The 25,448-nt window shown below is 41.5% G+C and overlaps 1 protein-coding gene across 12 annotated transcripts in view; it reads left to right on the top strand.

Annotated features, from left to right (window-relative positions):
• LOC308481672 (uncharacterized protein) overlaps nucleotides 1–25,448 on the top strand; it is a 395,496-nt gene that overhangs the window by 256,951 nt on the left and 113,097 nt on the right. For 11 of the 12 annotated variants that reach the window (XR_013988772.1, XR_013988773.1, XR_013988774.1 and 8 more), the window contains one exon: nucleotides 20,383–20,482. The gene's annotated coding sequence lies outside the window, so the exon portion shown is untranslated. Of the gene's footprint in view, nucleotides 1–9,097; nucleotides 9,131–20,382; nucleotides 20,483–25,448 lie in introns of those variants that run through there. The other variant, XR_013988781.1, reaches the window with a different exon arrangement.

Raw genomic sequence — 25,448 nt, 5'->3', positions numbered from 1 at the left:
CTCTCTCTCTCTCTCTCTCTCTGTGTGTGTGTGTGTGTATGTATGTATATGTCTTGAGAAGGAGACCTCTGTCAACTGAATTGATTAAAGCTGGGGTAGAATATTCTCTTTCCTCACTTGCTTACTCCCAATATTTTTCTAAGTGTTGTTTAGAATCGGGACAAATAACACTGTCAAAAAGCCCCTGAGACTTGCAAGAAACCCTGTAGCCTTATTTTTACCCATCATGAAGGAATTATCATGCAGTAGGCTTGTAATTACCATGCAGATTGTGTGAAGTACAAATTACTTTTTCATCAGGGCAGAAGAAAGTGTTTCTTAAAATTATATCCCTTAACAGAAGCAAAAGCATATGACCATTAAATATATGTTGGTTCATCAAAGCTAATAATGTTGAGTGGACTCTAAAACTGTTCCAGGAATGAAGATCGTTGTAGATTGGAAAGTACATTTGAACTGATGAAAAACTGATCCCAGATTAACATTTCTTTTTTACAGCCTGGAATGTGTTTCACAAATCCACAGTGAACTGTGGCCAACTATTCCCATGAAAGAGAGATCCTAGAGGGATAACTCCCAAAGTGATATGTGCAAACGAAACAGCATATGGTTATACATATGTGTGAGATAGCCTCTTGACCTTGGATGAAATACTGTACTTTAAAGAGCCCCCACCATTAAGTAGCTTTTAATGACTTTTAAAAAAGTATCTAGTTACTACTTTCAGAGCACCAGCAAATCTGTTTGAAGTGCAAGGCGAAAGTAATGCAGTGTGGCAGTGGGGATAGTTGTGGATGTATTGAACATTCAGGAAAGCTTAGCTCAAAAGGCTCATTTCATTTACAAGGAAGGATTGGATTGTAATCCGTCTTGTCACGAATTGAATAATTCTGGGTGCACAATTTGGGTTCGGGACAATCATATCTCAATAAGCCAAGATATATACTAGTCTTTTAGCCACACATGCAGTTCCTTTCTCTTTGGTGAGAGCAAAACAAAACAGTATTGCTTTAACTACAGTTTCTTGTTTTGTCTGAGCCAAGAAACTATAGTTAGTGGAAAACCTCCTAGTTGGTTTGCTCCTCCTTTTTTGCAAGTGAGCGAAGGGGCTATACAGCGTCGCTTGTTGTGTCAGCGTCGCTTGTGCAAGTTCTCTTTGGGAAAGATGGAGGGCACAAGGAGAAGGGGACGACAGAGGATGAGATGGTTGGATAGTGTTCTCGAAGCTACCAAACTGTGGGAGGCAGTGGAAGACAGGAGTGCCTGGCGTGCTCTGGTCCATGGGGTCATGAAGAGTCGACACGACTAAATGATTAAAAAACAACAATACAATGCAGAAGATCAGTTCAGCCACTCGGTCAGTGAGAAATTAGTAAAGTTACAGGAAAAAAACTTAGTGCTGAGTTGTTCTGCAATCCATCCATTAGTTGTTCATATTTCTGGTGCATCTATATCATCAATCAGCTTTTGAAAATGTGATCGTAATTATGAAATAATAGTTTAGGATGAGAAGGAAGTGGCTAGGCAACAACACCAAATGTCAGTGGAAAACTTGACTGATCTACGTATGTAATTTCTGGAGGCTGGAGGAGTCATTATCAAAACCACCTTGTTGGCACCCATCTGTCTTGAGAGACAATGGAGTGTGCCTCCGAGGGTGAAGTCAAACCATTGGAGAATCACAGCGCTTGCTGTGACTGCAGAAACTGGTAACACTTAACTGCTGCTTCCAGTGTTGTTTTTGCTGTGTTAGCACCAAAATGATCTCTCCAGGGCGCAAACCTGGACAGTGTAATGGAGGTCCTGGACTGTCCGGATGACAAGACCCCCTGTTGGCCTTTGCTGATGTGGTCTGAAGGAAAGCAGAGTAATGCATTTGACACCAGCTTGGTTGCAAGAGTTGCCAGGAGGAGGCATAAAATACACCATGCAACTGTGTTAGGGACTCCATTCTCGATTTGTCTCAGGTTTGCTACTTAAGATGTCCCACAAGGCAGCAGCCACAGATTTTTCCTCTGAGTATGAATGCAAGGCTGTGGAGGTTTAGGGTCAGCATTTTCTTCTCCTAGACCCACCTACTGTGATCCTAATTTAGGCATAGAAAGTCTGCTTATGGGTGAACAGAGCTTTCTTTTATTAACTTTTTGTTAATATGCATGCAAACCTTCCCCACCCCATCTTTTTTTGTTTTTTGTTTAGTGGGGAAACTGAGTTTCTACAGCTCTTTTTTTTAAAAGGCAGCTGTTATCTCTCTTTATACTGAGGTTACATATTCTGCTATAGCTCACCTCTGATAGAGGAGCTTGTTTATGTTAACTGCCCATTTTCCCTACCCCACACCTATCAAAACAGTACCGGGCCATATAAGAGGTTCAGTTCCTTCAAAGGCAAGATCATTCTGAGAATGGTCAGTGCAAGTTGCTGCTTTCATTCCTAACGAACCACCTTCTCCTCTACATCTATAAAATAATTATCTGCAGGATGCTTTTATTCTCAGGATCACTCGGACCTATGCTGACCCCTTCTGTTTCATTCCCTTTCAGCTCTTTAGGTATATTTAAATATTAGAAAACAGAGCAACCCTGGTTATACAATGAAAATCAGATTCTTTGGAGGTGTACAGCCCAGTACACTTTGCGTTATGAGGTACTCTTAGTTGGCTCTCATTAGATCTCTTTTGGTTCTTCTCAAATAAGTGTTCAGATTTGTCAGGTTTTTATAGTTCTCTGGTAATGCCAGGTAAGCAAACTGGTGGGGGAGGGACAGAAATTTCCTTATTTTAAATCCACTTTTCAACCACGCAGTCCTCTGTTGGCTTTCAAGAATCCTTGAGAAAGTGTGCAACTCTATTGCCGAACTGTGCCTTTTTATTCGGGAGTTCGTTACAAACTCCCAAACAGCTATTTTAAGCTTTTGTCAGCTGTATTGGAAATCTGCATTTCATGACTTTGTTCATGAGAGGGGTTTTCAGAGAAAGGGATTGCATTCCAGTTGGAACAGAGTTATGTTTATACATCTTCTGTTTATACACCTTCCATTCATTCCCACTGTATTCTGAATATCCTTGGAGCAGTGAGATATTACCACTGCATGCTAATCAGATTTCATATTCCTATTTATATGTGGCTTTGATGCCAGCACCAGGAAAAAGGAAAAAGGAAAGAATAAATATAGTTTGGATTCTAGCATTTTGTCACAAAGGTATGCCTAACTCTATGTGAATCTGTCCCTCTGCTCACCTTACCATGCCATTCAGTTTGATTATTTAGAGCAGAAGAGCTTTTTCAGCCCACAGACTAAGATTCCTTTCTTTGTGACTGAGCCAAAGGCAAAAGCAAAATTCACCTTTGTACCGTACTCTGTTTTCTACACACATTCACCTGCTTCACACACATTCGCATCTTGCATCTTGACAAGCAAGAGACATTAAAAGCTGAGGGATATTTCTGGCCAGGCAAAAAAACATTGGGTGCAAGGCAGGGCAAGTGAGGATTGTGATCAGAGTGTGTTTGTTGGCGTGTGGCTTAGGGAGAGTTCCAGAGGTCCTGTAGAGAGAGAGCTGGGAGGGCCACATTCAATCCCCAGGTCTGAGGTTGGAAATGGCAACATAAAAATATGTGTGTGTTTGTGAAAGTTCCTGTAGGATCCCTACCTCTATGTTGGCAGGACTGACATGTGAATACCTCTATGTTGGCAGGACTGACATGTGAATCTGAATTTGTAAAAATGATTGTATGGGTTGATTTGTGTGGAATGGTGGGCTGATGGCCCCATTTTGAGCAGCGGTGGCTTTCTAACTCAGATAAACATTTGTTTTACATGTTGGCAAAACAGTTCACCCCTTTCTCCAAGTGTCCAGCAGCTATCTTTACATTTACTACCTGTTTAGAAGGTGGGGCCAGTCTTCTGGATTTTAACAACAACAACAACATTAATAATACCACACCCATCTGAGTGGCTTACAGAATATCTAAAAACATAATAAAAACATCAAGTGTTAAAATCCTCCTGATGCAGGGCTGCCTTCAGATGTCTTCTAAAAGTTTTGTAATTCTTTATCTCCTTGATATCTGAAGGGAGGACGCCACTACTGAGAAGGCCCCGTGTCCTCTTTTATCCAGAGAACAACCTCCCCTGAATTCAAAGATCGTGAAAACTCTTGCACCACCTGCTGGATAGTTTCCATCATCAATATATAACTTAAAAGTTTCCAACCAATAAGCTTAGAGAAAGAGAAAAAAAATACATATTTTAAGACAAGTGAGGAATATCCTTGGGGAGCTCTGTTGGTTTCTCCCACATAAGTGTGGACCAGCCTGAGCACACACTCCTAGTTGGATAAGCTCTCCTCTAGATTCCTAGAAGAATAGGATGTTATAGTATGTGTAGTCTAACTTCCTTATAGGATATTGCCCACATCTGAATTGAAAAAAATAATGCTGAAACAGTGTAACATGGCTTAGGGCCATACTTCAGAACACCAGAACCCACTTCTCAAAGGCTGCCTCAGCTGAGGACAAAAGGCTGTAGTCACCAGTAAAGCTCTGTGATGCTGACACCATAAAATTTCTTGAAGAGTCTATTTGCCCAGAGGCTGCTGTAGTCAATAGTCCCCTCACCAAGCGTCTAATGAGATATCCTTTAAAATAGGGGTGGCTAACCTGTGGCTCCTCAGATGTGTATTCTCCATGCTTGCTGGGGCTAATGGGAATCCAACAGGGCCACAGGTTAGCCACCCCGGATTTAAAAAACGAGGGATATTAGAAGAATGGGAATATATAAGAATTCCCCTTTGAAACTAGAATGAGATTAGACTTTTCTAATGTGATTCATATGACAGGAACATGCACATAATTCTCTCCTTATACAAACTGCCCCCTTTTTTGTATCAATTAATTGTGTAGCTCAATACAAAACGAAATATTAGCTTAAGTGATACATCTGCAGTGTCTGCTGCCAAGTGTGTATTGATCGTACCTAATGGAATCTTTGTCGGATTGTTGTCTGTCTGGCATAGTGTGTGTTCATGACATTAAAGGAACATAACACGTCAGCCAGTCAGAAGCTATTTTACTCTAAAACATTATCTGCTGGCCAGAGTGTTCAGATTTTATGAGCTTCTAAGCAGGAATATAGAGGACAACCTTGGGTATCTGCAGATTTTATGCAATGCCTAATTGAGCCTTTGCATCCAATACTCCATTCAGCGGTGTATTTGTTTGGCTGGGCTCATTCAAAGGAGTTGAACCCAGTCGACTGAGGCCTTCCCTGTACAGTGGTACCTTGGGTTACAGACGCTTCAGGTTACACACGCTTCAGGTTACAGATTCCGCTAACCCAGAAAATAGTACCTTGGGCTAAGAACTTTGCTTCAGGATGAGAACAGAAATCGTGCTCTGGCAGCGCGGCAGCAGCAGGAGGCCTCATCAGCTGAAGTGGTGCTTCAGGTTAAGAACAGTTTCAGGTTAAGAACGGACCTCCAGAACGAATTAAGTACGAATTAAGACGCACCTAGATTTTTTTTGGGGGGGGGGAAATAAAGGGGAAAAATTTATTTCCCCCCCAGGCACGGGGCTGGGGCGGGGGAAGCCCAAGCTTCCCCCGACCCCAGCCCCCAGAAAGGGGCCCAGAGCGATGCCGAAGCTGCGCGCAGCTTCGGCATCGCTCTGGGAGCTTGCCGGGCTGGGGGGATAGCTTCTTGAAGCCTGGAGAGCGAGAGGGGTCGGTGCGCACCGACCCCTCTCGCTCTCCAGGCTTCAGTGAAAGCCTGCATTCACCCCATAGGATGCACACACATTTCCCCTTCATTTTTGGAGGGGAAAAAGTGCATCCTATAGGGCGAAAAATATGGTACTTAACCAGAGGTACCACTGTACATTCATTTGTAGATGGATGGAGCTTCTATTATTCCAGGGATAGCCAAAATGGTGCCCTCCAGGTGTTGTTGGATTCCAGCTTCCTTCAGCCTTAGTCAGCAAGGCCGATGATCAGCGGTGCTTGGACTTGTAGTTTAGCAACATCCGGACGACATCATGTTGGTGGCCCCTGCATTACTGCATGAGAGCAAGCCAGTGTTGCATTGGAAAGGGTTTCTTGGCTTTCCACACCATTTCAGGTTAAGGGATGTGGCATCTAGTGTACAGAACTGTACTGGATGTAAGATAATAGATCTTATAGATATATTGTTTGTTTGTTGTTTGTTTGCCTATTAGCTTGCTTTTTAAAATTATTATTATTATATTAGTTGTGACTGTGGATTTAGTAAGGTGAGCAGTTAATTCTTAGTCTTGATGCACGAATAACGCTTCCTTGCTAACTGTGGTAAGAGGATGGAAGTGCCACAACAGTTCTGACGTTGTTTTCTGCTTCTCTTTCATGCTCATAAGAAGCCTTGGTTATCATTGAGCCTGCTTTATAGTTTTATCAACCATGGGTAGCTCAAACCACGGTTTGCAAACCTGCTTCAATTACAACCAAGCAAACAACAGTTTGAGGCTAAGAATGGTTAGCAAAACACCAGTGTGTTAATATCTCATATTGAGACCCACAACTTTGAACAGGGCAAGCTGCTGCAATTCTTGCCCCACCCTCCATCAGCATTATATTGATCCCAACAGGACGTTACTGTTACATTTCGAACACTAAAATTAAAGTCCTCGAATGGTGTGCTTCAAGAGGATGGCCAACGAGAAAGACCTTTGGAATGTGACAGTTTTACGCCATTGAATTAATTTATTTATTGAAAATCCGAAAACAAAATCATGTGGTACCCTACAACTGGTTAGCTCTTTGGGCAACAGCTGGCTTCATCAGGTGTGTCAAGTGCACAGAGGAGGTGATGGGTCACACACACACACACACACACACACACACACACGTGTTTGTGTCTCAAGTCCAATGCATTTCTTACCCCAACAGCTCTTCAGAGGAGACTATACCAGAACTGTGTATTTTATACCTAGGATGTTTTATAAGCAACTTTGAAGAGTTTTTATTGGATTATAAATGAAACATAATTTAAATCAATGACAACAAACAGTGGCTTCAAGAAGCTGTGTTTTCAGCCAGGAGTATGTTTTTGCAGACAGAACGCTTTCTTTCCCAGCTGCGGTTGCTGTCAGAAAAGCCATATCAAGACATGCCCTATGTGGGTAAGGCAGGGTTATATATTTTATCCATGTGTACACATAAAACCAACCTCTCAGTGCTGGGATAAGGGTAAGCAGGAGCTATTCCTGATCTCTTCCTTGTGTTCGGCTGTTATTTCAACAGCTTGTACTCCCGGTTGTTTCTTTACTTTTCTGCTGATTTCCAGACTTTTTGAGGGACTCTTCTGTTTCTCTTCTTCAAGGAAGCATGCTATTATCTCCCCTGTAATAGACTTTTCATTATGTGTAACATAATTTGTGACATTGCTGCCTTTAACGTTTCTGCTGTACTGAAACGTAAGAGAGAAAAATACTGATTGAGATAAGCATGTTTATTAACATGCTTCCTGCTGTGCCAAAACTCAAGGATGGAAGAGGGTATGTGCTTTTCTTCCCCAAGACAATCTGCATATTTTGTCATTATGATGCATGGTGGTTGTGATTGCTGTCTCTTAGCTGTGATTTTAAAGTCTTGGCTGATGATTAATTCCATGGCTCAGACAATTGCAAATGGCCTTTGCTCCAGTCACATAAATTTTGCACATCTCTAATAACAATGGCATTCATTATAATATGGTACATAGAAGGGGGCTGGTTTGCAGTGACACAGGGGAAAGAAAAATCGAGGGTTCAGGAAAAGAAGGTGGCTCGTTTTTATCATCAATCACTTTTGTGATTCAGAGAATTTTAGTTACAAACCGCATTATAATAATGTATTATGTTCACATTCTACTTGTAGTTTGTGGTTCTAGGGGTGAATCATATCGAAGGCACAGTAGAAATTTGGAGTGCATTTCTAAAGTTGCAGCCTAAGCACACTTACTTGGAAATAAGTACTACAGAGCATAGTGGGACTTTCTTCTGAAGCTGCATGTATAGGATTGTGCTGTAAGTCTTCTGTGAATGGAGCACCCACCTCATAAAGTTTCCAAGCCTTTTCAAGCTTGCAGTGGCTTCAGATAGTTGCACAGGTCATGCCACATTAAGGCTGCATTCAGACATGGAGAATATTGCATTAGCTTTCCTTATTATGCTAGTGCTTCTGTCCTGTTTCCTAACATTCCTTTCATACCGCAGTATCTGCTGTGTTATGAAACTGTGGCTTTTTAACTGATGTGCCAGGATGTAGTGCAAAATTTCATTCACACCAGTGGGTGTGCAGGGACACAACAATGAGCGTCATTGGACACTGTCACTACTCGCCCATGCTTTCTGGTGACAAATGCTTCTGTTCCCAAATGAAAAGGGCAGGAAAGAACTGTATGCTGGCATTCTGCCCCAAATTTTGTCATTTTTGTGATTATCCAGGTTTAGGGGACTGCAAATGGTTCCCGCCCCCTCCTGGAATCAAATAACACAGAAATGAGCACTAAACATGCACTATATTCCATTCGTTTCCCAAAAGGGACTTTTACACCATGTGAAAGTTCAGCTCTAATGCAGAAATTAGCATTTAGGGAAATGGAATAAACTACTGTGTGAATGCAGTCCTAGTTTGGCTCACAGTCTGTTGGGAACTGAATTCTTTATGAATTCTTCTGTTATGGACTTTGGCACCTTCTATGCCAGCACTCGGATGAGTTATTAAACTTTCTGGCATCTTTCTGTCAACTTTTTGGTCCTTTCTTGGCACAAGGATCTTGACGCACATTTGGGCTGCTTTATATAATATGTGGCAGCGAACCGGTTTGCTGCTATGTGTACATATGAGTGGAAATGGCTGCTAACTCCAAGCTGCCCTGCAGGTGTGTCTGTATACTGCAGACATTTGCAAATGTTCATCAGTAGCATTTGTTCTATGCAAAGTGTATGATATGTAACGAGGCCCCTGGTGCAAGGTGTCTTGTTTATACAAGTGCGATGCAGCAACAACACATTCCTTCCCAGGGTGGATGCTTGCTTTAATTTGCTTGCCATTTACTCTCGCTTCCAGTGTCTGGCAGTGGTGATGAATGTAGTCAAGATGGGGCCAGAGCTTTTGTGTGAGTATGCCCTGTGATTTGCAGAGCTTAAATCTCTCCTCTTTTCCCTTATGCCCCAGCTTCATGAACAGAGGCGCCTCTGTGTCCAAACTGACAACCACTTCTTTCATTGCATTTCTTTATATTTCCTTAAGCTTCATCGTCCACACACCAAAATAGAATGGAATCCAGTGCTTAACTTCTACATAGTTCCCCCCCACACAGAAAAGCACAATATGACCATTTCCCCCACTGTCTTCTCATATTAGAAATGTTATTGCAATATACGTAGCCCTTTTATCTGCTTTGGCAGGACACAGCCAGAGAGAAGATGATGGGTTTCTGTGAACAGTCATATCCTCTACCCCAAGCTTCTCATAAAAGGATGCTCATCAAATCCAGAGGACTGACTATTGCTTTTATTGTCTTCCTTTTTTATTGGAGGTGTGGGAGGGCAGAAGGTTGGGTTTTGGTAAAAACGGGTGTATTCAGACCAGGAAGTGACTGTCTTCTGACGTGTGTCATTCATTTTCCCTTTTGTGCAAGCCTTGTTTACTGTCATCTGTTCTGTCAGAGACGGAGCAACGTTGACTCTGCAGAGCCAGTTCCTGACTCATCTGCAGTAAAGTTGCTGTGTCTGTCTGTCGTTGTTTTTGTTTTCAACTAGATGATAAGGTCATTGCAGGAAGCATTTCATGGGAGCTTTCACAATCGTCTTTAGGGAGGCTACTGTACAGCATGTTCTCTGTATTGACTTCAGCAAGAAAAGAATGATGACAATGAAACCCTCAAGCAGCCTGAAGTTGGACAGTCAGTCCTGGATATAAAGCATTCATAGTCATCATGTTGCACCACTGATGTTATCTCAGTACATGAGCAAAGTTGAATAGTAGCCAGGTTGAGTGTGTGGTGCTACTTTTAAAACAAGAGCATTTATTATGAAAACGGGGGGCTCTTCTTTCTTTCTTTCTTTTTAATTATGTTTGAGTTCTTGCTTTTCCTGACTTGTTCAAATCTTCAGTTTCATTCATTCTCAGGCATAACTAGAAAAGTTTTAATATATCTGAGTAGCCGTTTGACTACAGAAGGAGAGTGCACTTTGATGAACTATTAACTCACTTAAAATTATGCTACTTTTGACAAATCATCTTACAAGAATAAAAGACTGAGGAGCACACTATCTTTTATCTGTTTTATTTGCCCTAATATACCAATATTTGCAAGCAATTTCCTCAATATAATGCATTTTAAAACACCCTTCCCCCTAATATATGCATTAGTTTGATTGGAGAACTGCATTTCCAAAATTGACGGCGTGCAAATTTTAAAGGATAACTCTGTTTCAGTTCAAATACCATTTCAGGGACTGCAAATTAGATAGATTCACATTTTTAAAATTGTCCCCCATCCCTACCACCAACTAACAGCCAGGTTTCCTGGGTCTTGGCACTCCACAAGCTGGCATGCACCCCTGCTGAATGCTGACTGTCTTGTCATGATCGGCATGAAAAACTGCTTATGCATCTGTGTGACATGTCACATCTTCTCCTCAGAAGTTCTGCCAAAGACTGAACCTGAGCATTTCCCAAAGGCAATGTCGAGTCACCCCTAGCTTGGGAAACATTTTGTGGCTGTGGATGATGACTTTGTTTAAATTGTGTAGTCTTTATACAGTTAGCGTGCCATACAGTTTTAGATGGATGATTTGGTTTTGTGCAGTTTTAAGACTCTCTAAACAGGGTGGAATATGGACTGTATCTCCTGTCTAAATCAATATAAACATAACTTGCGGAAGTGGAGAAGAGTATGGGATTCAGCTGTCAGATGGTCATGGCTCCTTCAGCCTCTCATATTTTACAACTGTTGCTTTGGAGTGTGTGTTGAAACCCCAATAAGCTCTTTTAATTAGCATTGTCATTCTGATTCAGTGGCATTCAAAACATGTTTTCATATAAGTACTTGTGAAGGCAAGTGTGTAATTCTGGTTGAAGATACTGTTGTTTGACTGTGACGTGGGAACCTTTCTTCTTTCAAAGGCCCTCCATCTGGGCCTAAAGGGTGGTTGAGATGCTGAAGAATTTCTTGATCATGAACGCTAAACTATTTATATGAGCAGCAGTAACAACAGTGTATTTTAGCATATGTGCTGTGTGAAATTGAATATGGATGCCACTGGATACTGTAGCACGTCACAATGGCAGTTAGATAAATTCCTGAGAGGGTGATTCTGTTTTGTTTGGATCCTGCTTTTGCTCCAGGGAGCAAAGGCTGCATTAAAGTGATTCTTCAGTTCATCCTCACAAGAACATGCAAGGTTAAGTTGAGAAGTAGTGAACAGACTTTGGTCACTCAATGGGCCTTTTGACTGGACAGATAATTTGAACCCAGGGCTCTGTGATCTCACACTCTGCACCACACTGCCTTTAAATTTATGCAAGTTGTACAACATTCTGAGAGAGATCAGCAGAACATTTTACTTCTTAAATATAAGTTACGGATGATAGCAGAAATATATGGCTAGCTAAGTTTGCAATGTGTTCAGTCATTGCATTGCATCTCCATTTAAATGTATTTTGTCTTTTGTGTTACCTTTTTCAACTGATAATTTAAAATTGCTCTCTGTGGGGATTTCTCCGTGTCGATCTGCCTATCAATCTTTCTATCTGAATGCAGAAGTATTTGATTAGTGTGTTTAAAGCAATAAAGATGTCTAGAGTAGTGTCACAGTGATTGATACTAATTATAAGTCTTTATGTGGCTCCTTCAGTTTGGCCACTTCCCTTGCAGATTGCAATTTTATTGTTAAAATAATGCCCTGCTGTCCACAGACTAGGGCCATAAATTGTGGACTATCTTTCTTTAATGATTCTGTATCCAGTGGTAGAATCCCAATAACCTTCATTATCTTTGCTCAAAGAAGTCAGTGACTTCCACAGTGAGCGAGGAATGGATTTATTAGGGCCAGCTGAAGACTGCCTGGGATCACATCAGAGGTTATCTTGATAGTGCTTCTAGTACATTAGAATAAGCAGAAACATTAGGCAGGCACTTGCAGATAACTGATGATTTTCATTTGGTGTCTGTCTTTCACAATATTACAGTAAACAGAAATTGCTGCTCTTGAATAGGTCAAACCACTGTGGAACTTACATGGCTTGTCTGGACTTAAATGAATGAGATGTTCTGAAAATTCTCTGTTTAAACACATTACACGTAGCTAGTTGCAATCCTTTGAAGCATATTCATTGGGATTTTTACTGCCCAGATAATCACTACATGAAATTCTTTTTGTTTTTACCTCTGTGGCAAATCAACTTTTCATAGGGAAACTGTGTTATTAAAGGGAAATATATATATAGATAGAGAGAAATTACATTTATGGTATTTTGTAGGCATAAGTTTCACGAGATATGCAAGCTTAGTTGGACTATGTTCTACACATAGAGAGACGCTTGTGTGTGGAGATCAGGAGTCAGTTCTCAGCAGGAATAAGTTTCCTGACCATGCTTTGGTTGTAAACTGTCGTAGTCAAGCAGATCTCTTCCTTCAGCACACACACACTCACACTGCCTCAATCAGATTTGCCCAGGGCAAAACATGACTGTAACAAGTGAACTAGTTTGACCTGGACGTCCAGAGCTTAAAGTACCATAAACATTGGGGCTTCTTGGAACAGAGGTTAGAGAGAAGGCAGGAGGGATTGGGGAGAAATGTGACATTGTTCACATTTAAAGGTGAACCTAATTTACACTTCCTAAAACAATGTGAAAAAGGAAAACACAACCATCCTTCATAATTCACACTTCTCCAAATCTTTCAATGCAGTTCTCCAGCCAATTAAGGTATACAAAAATGCATATGGTATGCATAAAAATCCATGTGTTACAAAAATGTATTGTATCACGAGAAATTGCTTACATAACCATTGGTATTAGGCAAAATTGTATACAAAAACTGAGCATATGTAGTAAAGTGTTGATTCATTTTCATGAAGATGTTTTTTTAATGTAGACTGATATCGAAATCTGGAGAACTGAGTTTAATATTGGAAAAATGAGAAACAGATAAACTGAAATGGGCAGGCCACATTTGTGTTAGATTCAAGGAACGTGATGCATTCACCAAAGCTGCTGATTGAAACCCAAGCTGTAAGGTTCTTGTTTGACATCTGGGTGGTGGATGAGTTACCTACAGCTCATTTTGTGAAGCTGCTACAACTAGTGTGGTCAGCCTAAAAGAAAAAGCAAAATCATCAAAACTGATCTAGGGTGTTGGAACACTTTCCTTGAAAGGAATGGTGAAAACATTTGGACCTTTTTAGATTAGAAACAAGATGAGAGATGTCCAGTAGACATTTATAAAATGATGCATGTTTTGAAGCAAGTAGGAAGTCCCCTCTCTCCCCAGTGTTACAGTGTTACATCTTGTTCCTTCTCTGCAGAACTCATAACTGTTATGAAATTTGCTAACAGAAGATAGAGAGAAGGCCTTTCAGTGGCTATTAGTTATGAAAACTAAAAGGAGGCAGTATATCTCTGAATACCAGAGTCTGGCCTTCACACTGTACTTACATGCTTTCTGGAATCACCTGGGTGGCCACTGTTTGAGACCGGATCAAATATGATTTATCGAGGTTATTTTTGTATCACTCACTTCTCCTGTAAAACAAGGTTCGAGCAGTGCAAAAGGCAGCCTGTAGCACACTAACGTAAGAAGAGCCCTGGGGCAGGATCAGTCCAAAGGCCCATCTCTCAGCCAGCATTCTGTTCTCACAGTAGCCAACCAGATGCAAATAGCACAGAGGATCCAAGTGCGGCAGCACTCTGCTCATGTGTGATCCCAACAGTGGAGCAGCTGGGAGTCAGCTGGAACAGATCTCCTAGCTGCTTAGAACAGCAAGCAAAGCTGATGTGGGCTTTCGTAGGGGTCGCTGACACAATGGCCTATTTGATTGCACAGTGTCTTATCTGTCGCTTATAGCTTGTCTCTCTGCAATTCCTTCCTTTGTCCAGAATTGAGTTATGGCACACTAAGCTGAATCCCAGCTTGATATCTTTCATAAACCATTGTTGGCTCAAGCCCTGATACTGTTTGGGCAAGGAATTCACAGCTGTAAGGCAACTCTAAGGGAACTTCTTTTCCAGAGTGCCATTCCTTTCATCTCAGGCCTCTTGAGACACCAAAGCTGTAAGTGGTTTGATGGAGACAAGACAGAACTATGCATCTGTCTGTTGAGGGTATATTTACTGACTCTGCTCTCTCTAGTTGTCGCCAGCTTTTATAGAAGGCCAGTGTAGATTCTAGCATTGAAATTTAATTATATATATACAGTCACCAAAAATTAATATGTACTGGCCAGGAGTCTCAAGAACTTCCAAAACATTCAGATAAGCAAACATTTAGATAAGCAGTCATGATATTTACATAGGATTACATGGCTATTATTAGTCATTTATGAAGCACTTCCTTGGCATGCCAAATAATTTACAGCCCTTATCTGCTCCTTCCTCACAGCAGCCTTATGAAAAAGAACATTATTATTTCTGTTTTTATGGATGGGGAGCTGAGTTTGCGAGGTAGTGACTTGCCCAAAGCTTCCCGGGGAGCCCATTCAATTGCCGAGCTAGGAACTGAAATTGAGTTTCCCAGGTTGATTTTCAAAATGTGAGTCCTCTGGGTTGTGCTGGCAGGCCCAGGGGCACAAAATGAACTCAGATCATTAGTTTTAAAAACTTGAGGTTTGTGTTTAAGTAAGCTGCAGCATGTTAGTGCACACACATATGCATTTGTCCCACACCTACAATATTTCTGTTTTTAGTTTCCTAAATGCATTGATCAGGAAACACAGTAATATTTATTACTTTCTAAAACTTTTATCCTGACTACTTTTTGGAAAACTCATGGCATTGAACAAGTTGAAATGCCAAAACAGTATTTCGTATGAGTAGACCACCCATGAAAGCTCTTCATTGTATGAGATACAGCTGATTGTGTTATGAATCCCTATGTATAAAATAGGCCAGACTCTGTCTATGAACAGTTTAAATCCAGGTCGCACTGCATTGTCCTTCATCATAGAGTTTGCTTGCATCAAACTGAGAGCAATTGTTTGTTCTGTAGAAGCAGCTGAAGACAAATGTTTGTTTCGTAGAAGCAGTTTGCCTCAAGTCACAAATGATGGTGTACTTTGCAGTAGTAATGTAGTAATGTGCCAGCCTAGCACTTCTGTCTAGTCATAGATGCTAGGAACATGCTCTTCCTGCCCCCAAAGCTAAGCCCCCAACTTACATATATAGGCCTAGCCCAAAGAGAAGTCTTGTGCCTGTCCAATTTAGATAGTAGAGCATTGAACTTTTCCAGCTTCTCTTGTAACAGTGTTGCAGTAATATGGGAAGCAAGTCACCACTGAACAGATAGGAGTGTCCTTCAAGCCCAGAGGATGGCAAACTCATTTGCTGGTCGATTATTTCTTCAACTTCTCTCTATCTTGCCTCTATGGGTTACCTCTTTGGCCCTTTTATCGGCTCATGTGGGACCAACATGGATAGCTGGCCCTAATCAATGCTTGAGGTTCCTTGACCCCCATGGTCGTAATTTGTGGGCAGTCATTTAATTTTATCTTGATCCTAATTTTTAAGCTGCATTTTAATCAGTTGTTTGATTGTGTTTTAATGTATTTGATATTTGATGTTAGCCTCCCTGAGCCTGGCCTTGGCCGGGGAGGGTGGGGTATAAATAAAAATTTACTTACTTACTTACATACTTACTTACATTGACTACTTGAATTCAGAATTCTGCATTTCAATCAACATTGAGCTGGATGAGCATATTGGCAACCAGTCATTAATTCCAGTGGGTCTACTCAAAGAAGAACATAGTTGAAGACCACCCATGGGCTTGTATGGAAACCATAGTGTGGTGTTGTTTGCACTAAACAGAACATTAACTAATAAAATCTGAGCATACAAGTGAAGGAGGAGGGAGAAAGCCAAGCCCAGGTTTCACTCATGAAACAAGGTCGTTCGTACTAGGCTTCTCAAGCCATATCACAATTGTGTCTAAATGGCTGAGGTTTTGAAGCTTTCCTGCTATCTGTGCTAACTTTTTATCACCCCCCGCCCCGAATTAATTTTATTCTTTTTCTCAAGCTCAATATGGGGAACAAGCCAATAAATATGCATATATTACTTTTCTCTAGTTCAGTTCCCCCACCCACCCATTCCCAATTTAAATGCTGAATTTAGGAACTGAAAAATCAATTGTTTGACTGAAGAAAGTAGTGCCCATTCTTTCACAATATGATTATTTCCTTTTGTTATTTTTGACAAATTCATGCAAGTTCATATGTAATACAAGAGAAGTATTTTTTATTATTATTAAAAATGTAGAAGCCCAAAAGCTTCTTCAGGTTAAGCCTTTAAGGTTTTCTAACGCATTCTTACAGCATGTTACTAATTAAGATAGGGTTTTCATTTTAAGTTATACCAAGAATACCATTAGAGTTTCCCCCACCCACAAGAACTACTGCAATTCACTTGATACAGAAAATACTGTGTGGTTTTACTGAGTGTAATGTAGATCCAAATAACACAATCAGAACCTATTGTGCAGCCAGAGCCCACCTGAAAATTAATTCAGATTAAATAGAGCAGAAGGTCCCAGGTTCCATCTCTGATATTTCCAGGTAGGGATGGGAAAGACACCCCCCATCTAAAACCCTGAAGAGCCACTGCTAACCTAGACCATGTTGCACCTTCTAGTTATTGAGCTTCTGTCTCCCATTTGCCCTAGATAGTTGCCCTAGATTATGGAGTTGGACTCCAATAATAGCTGAGTGGCATTACGTTGACATACTGGGGTTTTCCATTAAAGTGTAATATCAGAGCTTCCTTTTGGTGCCCATGAGGGATCTCTTTATCCACCCCTATATTTATCTGGCCCTTTATCTGAAGCCAATTCCTTCCTCTCCAAGCCCAGAGGGAAGAGCCTGCCAACTAAAGTGAAGCCCAAAACCAGGTAATGTCAAGGGGCTGTCAGGAATGCTGGGTCCTCCACAGGTCAGGAAATGACTCGAGATGTGAAGTGCAATCAGCTTTTATTCAAAAAGTAGAAACACAACAGAGTTCGTCTAGGCTAGTCTCTCTTAGTTGAAGTTGTTGCTGGATCTGGCATCTCGCTCCTTCTCCCCTCTCTAGCCCCCTCACTCTGAACTCCTCCAAGCAGCTGTAAACTGTGGTGAGGAAGGACTCCTCCTCTGGGCCTGTCTGGCCTGTTGCAGACTGGTCCTCTGTGTCCCACCACCGCTGTCCTGGGTCTAAGTCTCTTTCCTCTGTGTCATCCCTGGGCAGTTCTTAGGTAGGTGGTGCCCACCACTCTTCCTCATCCAGCCAGTCCTTGACAGGTAATTGCTAAGGTGCTGTTACAGTTTTCTCCTTTTATATATGGACCATCCAGGAACCTGATTTATATAGACCAGATAACATGCAGGCCTTGCCCTAATGAGTGAAATTGTTGTCCCGAGTTCATTGGACTTTATATACGTATCCACCATTTGGACTTCAAGTCTAATCCCTTTGACCTTGCTCTCCAGGCTGCGTTTTATTTTTGCCCACTTTTGTACATGTGTGAATAGGCCCTCACACCACTTGTCTGCTAGAAATAAATTACAATCCAGTTATTATAGCAGACATCTGTGTGGTCCAGCGTGTGCAGTATTTTCAGTAATTATTTTTGCAGTCTTGGCCAACTGTCATGAAAAGGATCAGATGTGGAATTAAACAGAAGTTTTATACTTCAAAACTGCCACAGTTATACATTCATTAAAAGGAAGCCTATTTGCAGGCATACAAAGAGCCATTGTTATGCAGGCAGAAATCATATACAACTGTGGAAGAGTTTCATCTCTTTTATACAGTTGTTGTGTTCTTATTTTCTTTGTCTTGCAAGTAGAAACTGCTTGCCTTTTGTTGAACTCCCCTGACTACAATTGCATTTTTTGTTAAGAATTGGATGATTATTGGCAGATGTGTCATTTAATTTGTGTTCATGCATCCTATTGGGATTTTAAAGCCTTCCTCAACTGTTCATTGTCAGGGTGTATATTTTTTAAAAAAATACAAAGCTATGATAAATTCTGACCAACTTATTTATGAGATTTGTTCTATTAAGATGCCTCTTGTATTAATACTGAACTGATTAAACATTTGGATGGTTGTAGGATGCCAGAATCATTGCCACGTCAGAGTATTTTACCAACAGCTACTGCTATTTCACTTTTATTATATGCCAACAGGGAAAAAGTCTGTTGAGCTGTTGGCAGAAGGAATGAAATAATACAATTATACCAAGACTTATTCACTCCAAATTCAAACTAGCATGAATCCTGGGAGTTGTAATTTGTGATGAATCTTAGAATTCTTTGTCTCACATCCCTAGTCTCTCTCATTGGGCTAGGTTTTCTTCACTGTACTCAGGCAGCTTTGAACACAGTTTGTTCTTATAGTTCAAGGTGGTCCTTCAGGTGTTGTTGGACTCCAACTCACGTCAGCCACAACCAACATGGCCAATGGTCAGGGATGATGGGAATTGTAATCCAACTACATGTAAAGGGCCACAGGTCCTCCACCCTGCCTTTGTGTGAGAGGGCCTCATTCTGCTCTCGCACTGGGACTGATAAGGGTCCCTCTGGTGCATCAGTCCCAATTCTCTTCTGACTAGTTATAAGCTTTTGCTTTTGCTATGGGCAATCCTCTGGGCAATTCCAAATTTATAATGAACATTGTACGCTGCCTTTTAAGGACCTTTTGAGTCCCCTTCCCAAACTGATGGGATAGTTATATGAATCTTGTGTGGCCAGTCTCTACTAATGAGCGTGCCGTGGTGTCCTTGTAAATGTCATATAAAATGTAGATATGAAGTAGGGTTCAATGTGCAGCAGTATACAGAGGTCTCTTCATGGAACTGGTAAAAATTCCATCATACATAGTAAGGTAAAGGCATGTGAAGAGCATCTGTGAGCCTCCCCTGTCTATACATTCCCTAAATCCAGAATTAAGTTCCCTTCAGAGTTACTGTGTCATTGTTGTCTTGATTCCTTGGCCCAGCCATGGTAATTCCTTCCACATCTCTTCTTCTACCCAGAGATAGCTGACTGTTTGCCTGTGTGTGTATTTGTGGCATGTAACTCTCCAACAGTTTGACTTCACTCCTGAAGATGCACTCTTCCATTGTCTCCTGAGACAGATGGATGACAACCATTTTACCCCAGCTTAATAATTTGGACACTTGGCCAATTAGCAGGATGGACCCACCCATCCCTAAGCTTTGCCTGTTTAAATTGCAGGCGGGAATGTGTTTAAATTGAGGAACATTCAGCCAGGTGAGCTTTCACCAGCTGCTTGAAGTGTTACAGCTGAAAACAGAGTTTTATTACTCCATCTGTTGTTTTAAGACCGCTGGACCCAAGGCTCATGAAGTAGCAGTAAAAATTGTAGGGACAGGCATCTTACAACATCTTAGCGATGGTTGCAGAATTAAAAGGAAGGCCCAAACTCGTAACTGCTGCTTCCATTTCAGTTCTTTTTCAGAGTTCGGTTATCCAGCAATAATGTATTGTTCAGTTCAATAGGATCCATGGATCCTGCCCCAAAGTTGTTGTTGTTGGTTGGTTTTTAAAAATCCTACACTTATATGGGGTTTCCAGTGATTTCGTATCCATGGCCAAGTTCATACTTGGTTAGCTTCAGTAATTCTACAGCCATGGGGTGTTCCTAAACCAACTACTGCATCCTTTCTGAAGCATTTATAATTTTCACATGTTTAACTCACGATAATAAGTGGCTTTTGCTGCAAATAAATTGATTTTTATTTTTTATTTTTGGCTTATGGTCATCTGAATGTTTAGCCTCTATTTTATTTCTGGATTCAGCTCTTGTTTATTACCGCTCAGACCATTCCCACTTGTAACACTTGGATGTCTGCCAAGCACTCTTTGTTTACAGTAACAAGGGTGGAAAAGCTGACTTCCTGACCGTACTCCCAAAGTCTAAGGTGAAGCGTCTGGCAGGTGTGAAAAAACATTGCTCTTGCATTTGAACCTGTGCAATGTATTCCATATAAGGACCCAGTCCTAAACTAACAAAGGAAAATTGGACTGTTGCCCAAGATGAAATATTAACACTTCATTAGGCTATGACCTGGTTCAGCTGCAAAGTCGGTGCATCTAACATCAAGTCATTTAGCTATATAATTCTTGTTTGTACATTTTTCTACAGGAGAAGTCAGAACTCAGCAAGCAGCTAGAGACGGCGCATCACACAGTGAAGCTCAGACCTGTATCCTATGAGGCCTCTTAACCACAACTTTCTTTTTCAGGTTAGTACTATACAACCTGTATATACCTTTGTTTCAGGATATAGCTGGTAACTCTTGATTGTTTGGGGAGCCTTTGAGCTTATGTTGAGAAATACGTCTAAGGTGGAATGGGGAACCCTTTTCAGTTAGCTATGCAAGTGAGTGGGTCCTGATCAGCTGATGAATACTGACAGCGAACCCTTTTGAAGTTGCCTATTTGCAGATGCAGTTTGGATTAAAGCCACACCAGCAAATGGACAGTTTTTCTCCGCAAATGGGCAAAGCTGCAAGGCCAACCTGTAGAGGAAACTTGTCACTTTGCAGGCATGGTTCGAACACAAACTGCACTTGCAAGGGTTTCCTGTCAGCTGGGCAGTGCTGTCAGTGAGGAACAACCAGCAGTGCACTTTAATCTGCCAGTGGCTGCTTTACAGCCACATCTTCACCTGCCCCTCACTTGCCATCGCATATTATGTCAGGTGTGGGACAACTGACATAAACGGTCTCAAAGGCCAAATTAGGGAACTTATTGGACCTAATCTGGCCTGTGGGTCAGTGGTTCCTCATGCCTGACCTATGTTGTTCCTGTCCTGTTATGCCTGTCGTGTTTAAGCTTGCCTCCCTGGCATGACAAGCACGGAGAATATTCACTTCCAGAGCCCATATTTTGAAAAGCTTGCAGTACACAGCTTAGCTTGCTTTCTTGCCCAAAGATTGTTCTCCACTGTTATCTTGATATCAGCTCTTCCTCTTATGACACAGGTAAGCTTATTGCACCCGAGGCTGCATACTTTGTAATACTACAAGTTACCAAATGGAGAGTATTGTAGTTTTATGTTGTGAACAGCGCTAAGATCTACAGGTACAGAGTGGTATACAAATTAAAAAACTGAAAAAAATTGACCTTTTATGAAGGGACTGTTTACTGATCATAGATACTTTTGCTGTTCTCGTTATGTGCAATTCATCACACACACAAACGTTGCATGATTGTGTCAACTCTCTATTATGATTCTTACTGTAGCTATACATTATACACAGAGCATGTCAGTTTAAAAAGCAAGTAGGTGACATAATAGCAGGTTTTCATTCAAAATTCATATGAACAGCACCGAATAGCCTACCCTGAATCTGAAATATGTTCTAAAAATTCTCAGTTAAGCCCTGTTGTCATGAAGACGGGCGATGAGCTTGTTTGGACTGTACCGGTTCAGATTGCAGGGGGGTCACATGGTTGAGAGTTCCACCATACCCAAAATATAGCAATAGACAGAGCTTCCCCCAGCTGGTACTCACCAGAACTCAGTTCTAGCACCTCTCAGGTGGGCACTATTGCCGTTATAAGAGAACAAAGGAGACATTCATGGTGAGTTCCAGGACCTCTTTTTCTAGAAAAATGGCAATAGATTCTCACTTTACATAGAAAACGAGCAAACAGGGGAAAAGGTTTGCTTCCAATAGCTGTGGTTCATAGCTGTGGTGCATAAGAGCACTGTGAAGTGCTAGCACTAAAAGAAGGATAGGAAATGGCTTGGTCCAGGCGCCATCACAGAGACAAGTTTAGTGTCAGTACTTTGATCTATGTACCATATTTTGTAATCCATTGCAGAGGCTCATGAGAACTGTTGTTCCTTTGACCTTGGAATTGTGATGGTGTGCATATTTCTGGAATCCAACCCTGAGCAAACTTGTGTTGAGAGGCCTTTGCTGATGCAAGTGTATTGATAAAGAAGCAGGGAGAGTAAAATATGCAATCAAAGAGATGTGCAACCAAAGGGATGGCATTCAGATGAGCCTGAAGCCACTAAATAGCCCTTGGCAAGTCACACCAAAGTTAGGGATGTTTGTTTTGCTTTATTGGCCAACATCCAACTTGGGGTCATTGCTGGAGCTATGTGCAACTCTTGGGTTTCTATTTATGTAAGAGTTGACAAATGTTTGTTTTGGTTTCAATCCACAGGCTTCGCACCCCTAGGTTTCACTTTGAGGTTTCATGTTGAGTGAAAAATAAAGAGTTCTGTCTGGTTTGGGGTTAAAACCTCAAGTAACCACAGACTTCTCTCTAGAGTCTACAGGGAAAGGAGACGGTTCACTGGAAAGGGCTAGATGTGCTGAGCTTCATGAACTTTTCAAGGGAGCATGAGCTGAATAGTGACTCTACTCTTTCCCATCAGGACAGGCTTAGTGACATGCTTCAGATTTATTTTTTTTCTGAAGTCAATATATCAAAGTTCACAGCCCGTTCAAAAATATTATTTCCCTCACAGTTCCTGTAAGTTTATTGAGAGAGATGTTTTTTCTCGTAAAGTCATAACAGTTGACCAATACTTTAATAGTGCCGCCTAAACCCTTCTCTGCTTGTACCAATTCTCACCATTGGCACCCAGTCCCATCTCTCCTTAGGCCTTGTATGCTGAGATGTCTTTTAAAAACTTCTGAGAAGTTGGAGTGTTCATGAGCATTCCATCACATCTTTTTTTTTAATAGAGCCATTGGCTTAGCCATCAAGGACTCATTTCAGTCAACAAAGGCTACTGATGTTTTAAAATAGCAGTCTGTGTTTTACCTCCTTGTCCCTTTGTTTCGTTTATTTGATTTGGGAAATAACTGGGAATAGCCATTGCTTCTCTGAATTTCTACTTTGCTGTGTGCTGGAATTTGTTACCTTACTCATGCAAAAGTTGATGACGCAAGATAGTTTCCAAAGCTGGCTCTGATTTCACATATAGAGATAGCGATTATATAGATTACAGGTGTTCATTTAACAGGCATTTAAAAATTGGAATGTTAAGAGTGTTGGGATGTACACTGACACTTACCTGATACTCTGTGAAAGTTGATCACCTTTCAGCTGGTTGATCAATTACATTTAAATGCATTTACAGATTACTGAAACTCGGTATGGGTGCAATTTAAAAAATAATAGAGCAAGACAACCTGCAACTTAATAAATAAAACAACACTGATTTCTTAAGACAGACTGAGCTGATGTATCAAAATTGCCAAAGCCATGATTCCCAGTGCCACTTCAAACCATAAAAAGCACCAGTATTAGACAAGCCAGTGTTCGCTAGGCCTCTTTGCATATATTTTTCTGTGCCTAGGTGTGCAGTTTATATTCAACAGTATGCAGTGTGTGGGGTCTCCATAGCAAATCACCTTTTAGAACTCTTTTCTTCTTTTCCCTGTGTCCAAGGCTATAGCCTGTGGTATGCAAACTGGTTTTGCATTTGGATAATGCTTGTATCTGCTGAGTGGTCCTTTGGGCCCCTCAGGACTGGACCAGTGAGCATCCTCTTTCACCTGAGAACCAATGAAAAGAAGCATTTGCTGTTGGGGCTGCTTTCCTCCCCACCCCGTTTTCCATCTGCTTTTTACAGGAGTAGTTTTCTCTCTGAGCTTTGCTCACCTCTTTTCCTTATCCCAAGTGACGTGTACGTTGCTAATACGTCGATCTACGTTTGACTGGCATCATACAAATGCCAGAACTTGTACCAGGCTACTGTACAATTCAGCCACCCACCTTAGGAATCCATTGCCTCATCCAGACACAGCTTCCAGTTAGATTCCAGGGAAAAATAGAAGTAGCGGTGCAAGGGCATTGCCACAGATAAGTAAACAAAGGGAACGGAAGACATGTTGTCTCCTATTCTGTCATTTTGCACCAATATTGGAGCAACAGAAGCCTCAGAATTGTTAACGGTTTGTCTGATGATAGTTATGCCTACAGGTCTCCCCACCCCTTTTTGGCCAGCTGACTATTCCCTCATTACCAGACTTCTGCAGGCAAGAGGGAACACAGAGGGGGACCATTAACCTATTGGAGACTTGAGAGCAAGCCATAGAGAGAATTCTCAGGGGTTTAACTGGCCGTTTAAGGAACGCACAGTGTTTATTAACTGCATTAATTAAGGAAATACAGTGACATGCCATGCATGCAGGAACAAAACTGTAAGTGTGATTTTCTTCCTGTTTTGCCTTCAAAATTATATATTTATAACTAACACACACAAATATGCACACTCTGTTGTTCTTTCCCTCTCAACCGTGTGTGCTCACATATTTCTGCACATGCACACACACACACACACACACACACACACACACACACCGTATAACACCAGCAAATATTTGCTGCTTGGCAGTCACATGTGAGCAAAACCTACTTTATGCACAATAAAGCAGAAGCATCTTGGCCCAGATTGTTTGTGTCTCTGGTAAACCCAGCACTTGGGGGAAATGATTAACGCTCCTTCTCTTTCCCTGACTGCAGCAGGACACGCTTTACCTGCATAATGAATCCGGCATGTGACGGTAACAGGGGAAAGGGAACATCCTAGGTGAACATATTATTTGCCAGAAATAAATTATTCAGGATGCAGTTCCAAATAGAGATTGCTGGGAGAGATAAAGCCATTGGGGATCTCTCCCCCTCCCCCCACCAGTTCAGGCTACAGAGACATGGAGCATGCTTTTCAGGAATTCACTTAAGTGGAATCAGCTTGGAATAATGCAGCCAAGAAGTAATATTGCTGCCATCCAGCTAGTGTCTGTGGAACAGCATCCTCGGCGTCTCTTCACAGTAGCATGCACGCACATAGGCGCAGACATGATACTGTGTGCAGAAGCGTATGTACACAGATTGTATTTTCCGAAAGGAAACTGCACCACAGCTACCTGAGAGCAGCGTTTGTTGGCTCAAGACGATTATTTGCCGACGTTGCTCTTGTTTCCCTGAACTAGTTGGCCACATCAGCGTCCGTCTGCCAGCGCATCATGTGTCTCCTCACGCGATGCTCGGCTTCTTGCAGTTTGGGGAAAGAGAGCTCTCGTGACTCTGTGCACTCCTGGGCAGTAATATTCGGCAACGCAGATATCCAAATCCAAAACGGCAGAAATAAAGTTGTGTGTTATTTTAGTGGCTTGATTTTTTTATTTTTTTTTAAAACGATGATTTTAACTCTCTCCATTTTGGGGCTGGGTGGGA

This window comes from Podarcis pityusensis, assembly GCF_964106645.2.
Source record: "Podarcis pityusensis genome assembly, chromosome: 7".
Lineage (NCBI taxonomy): Eukaryota > Metazoa > Chordata > Lepidosauria > Squamata > Lacertidae > Podarcis > Podarcis pityusensis.
This window is presented reverse-complemented; position numbering and strand designations above follow the sequence as displayed.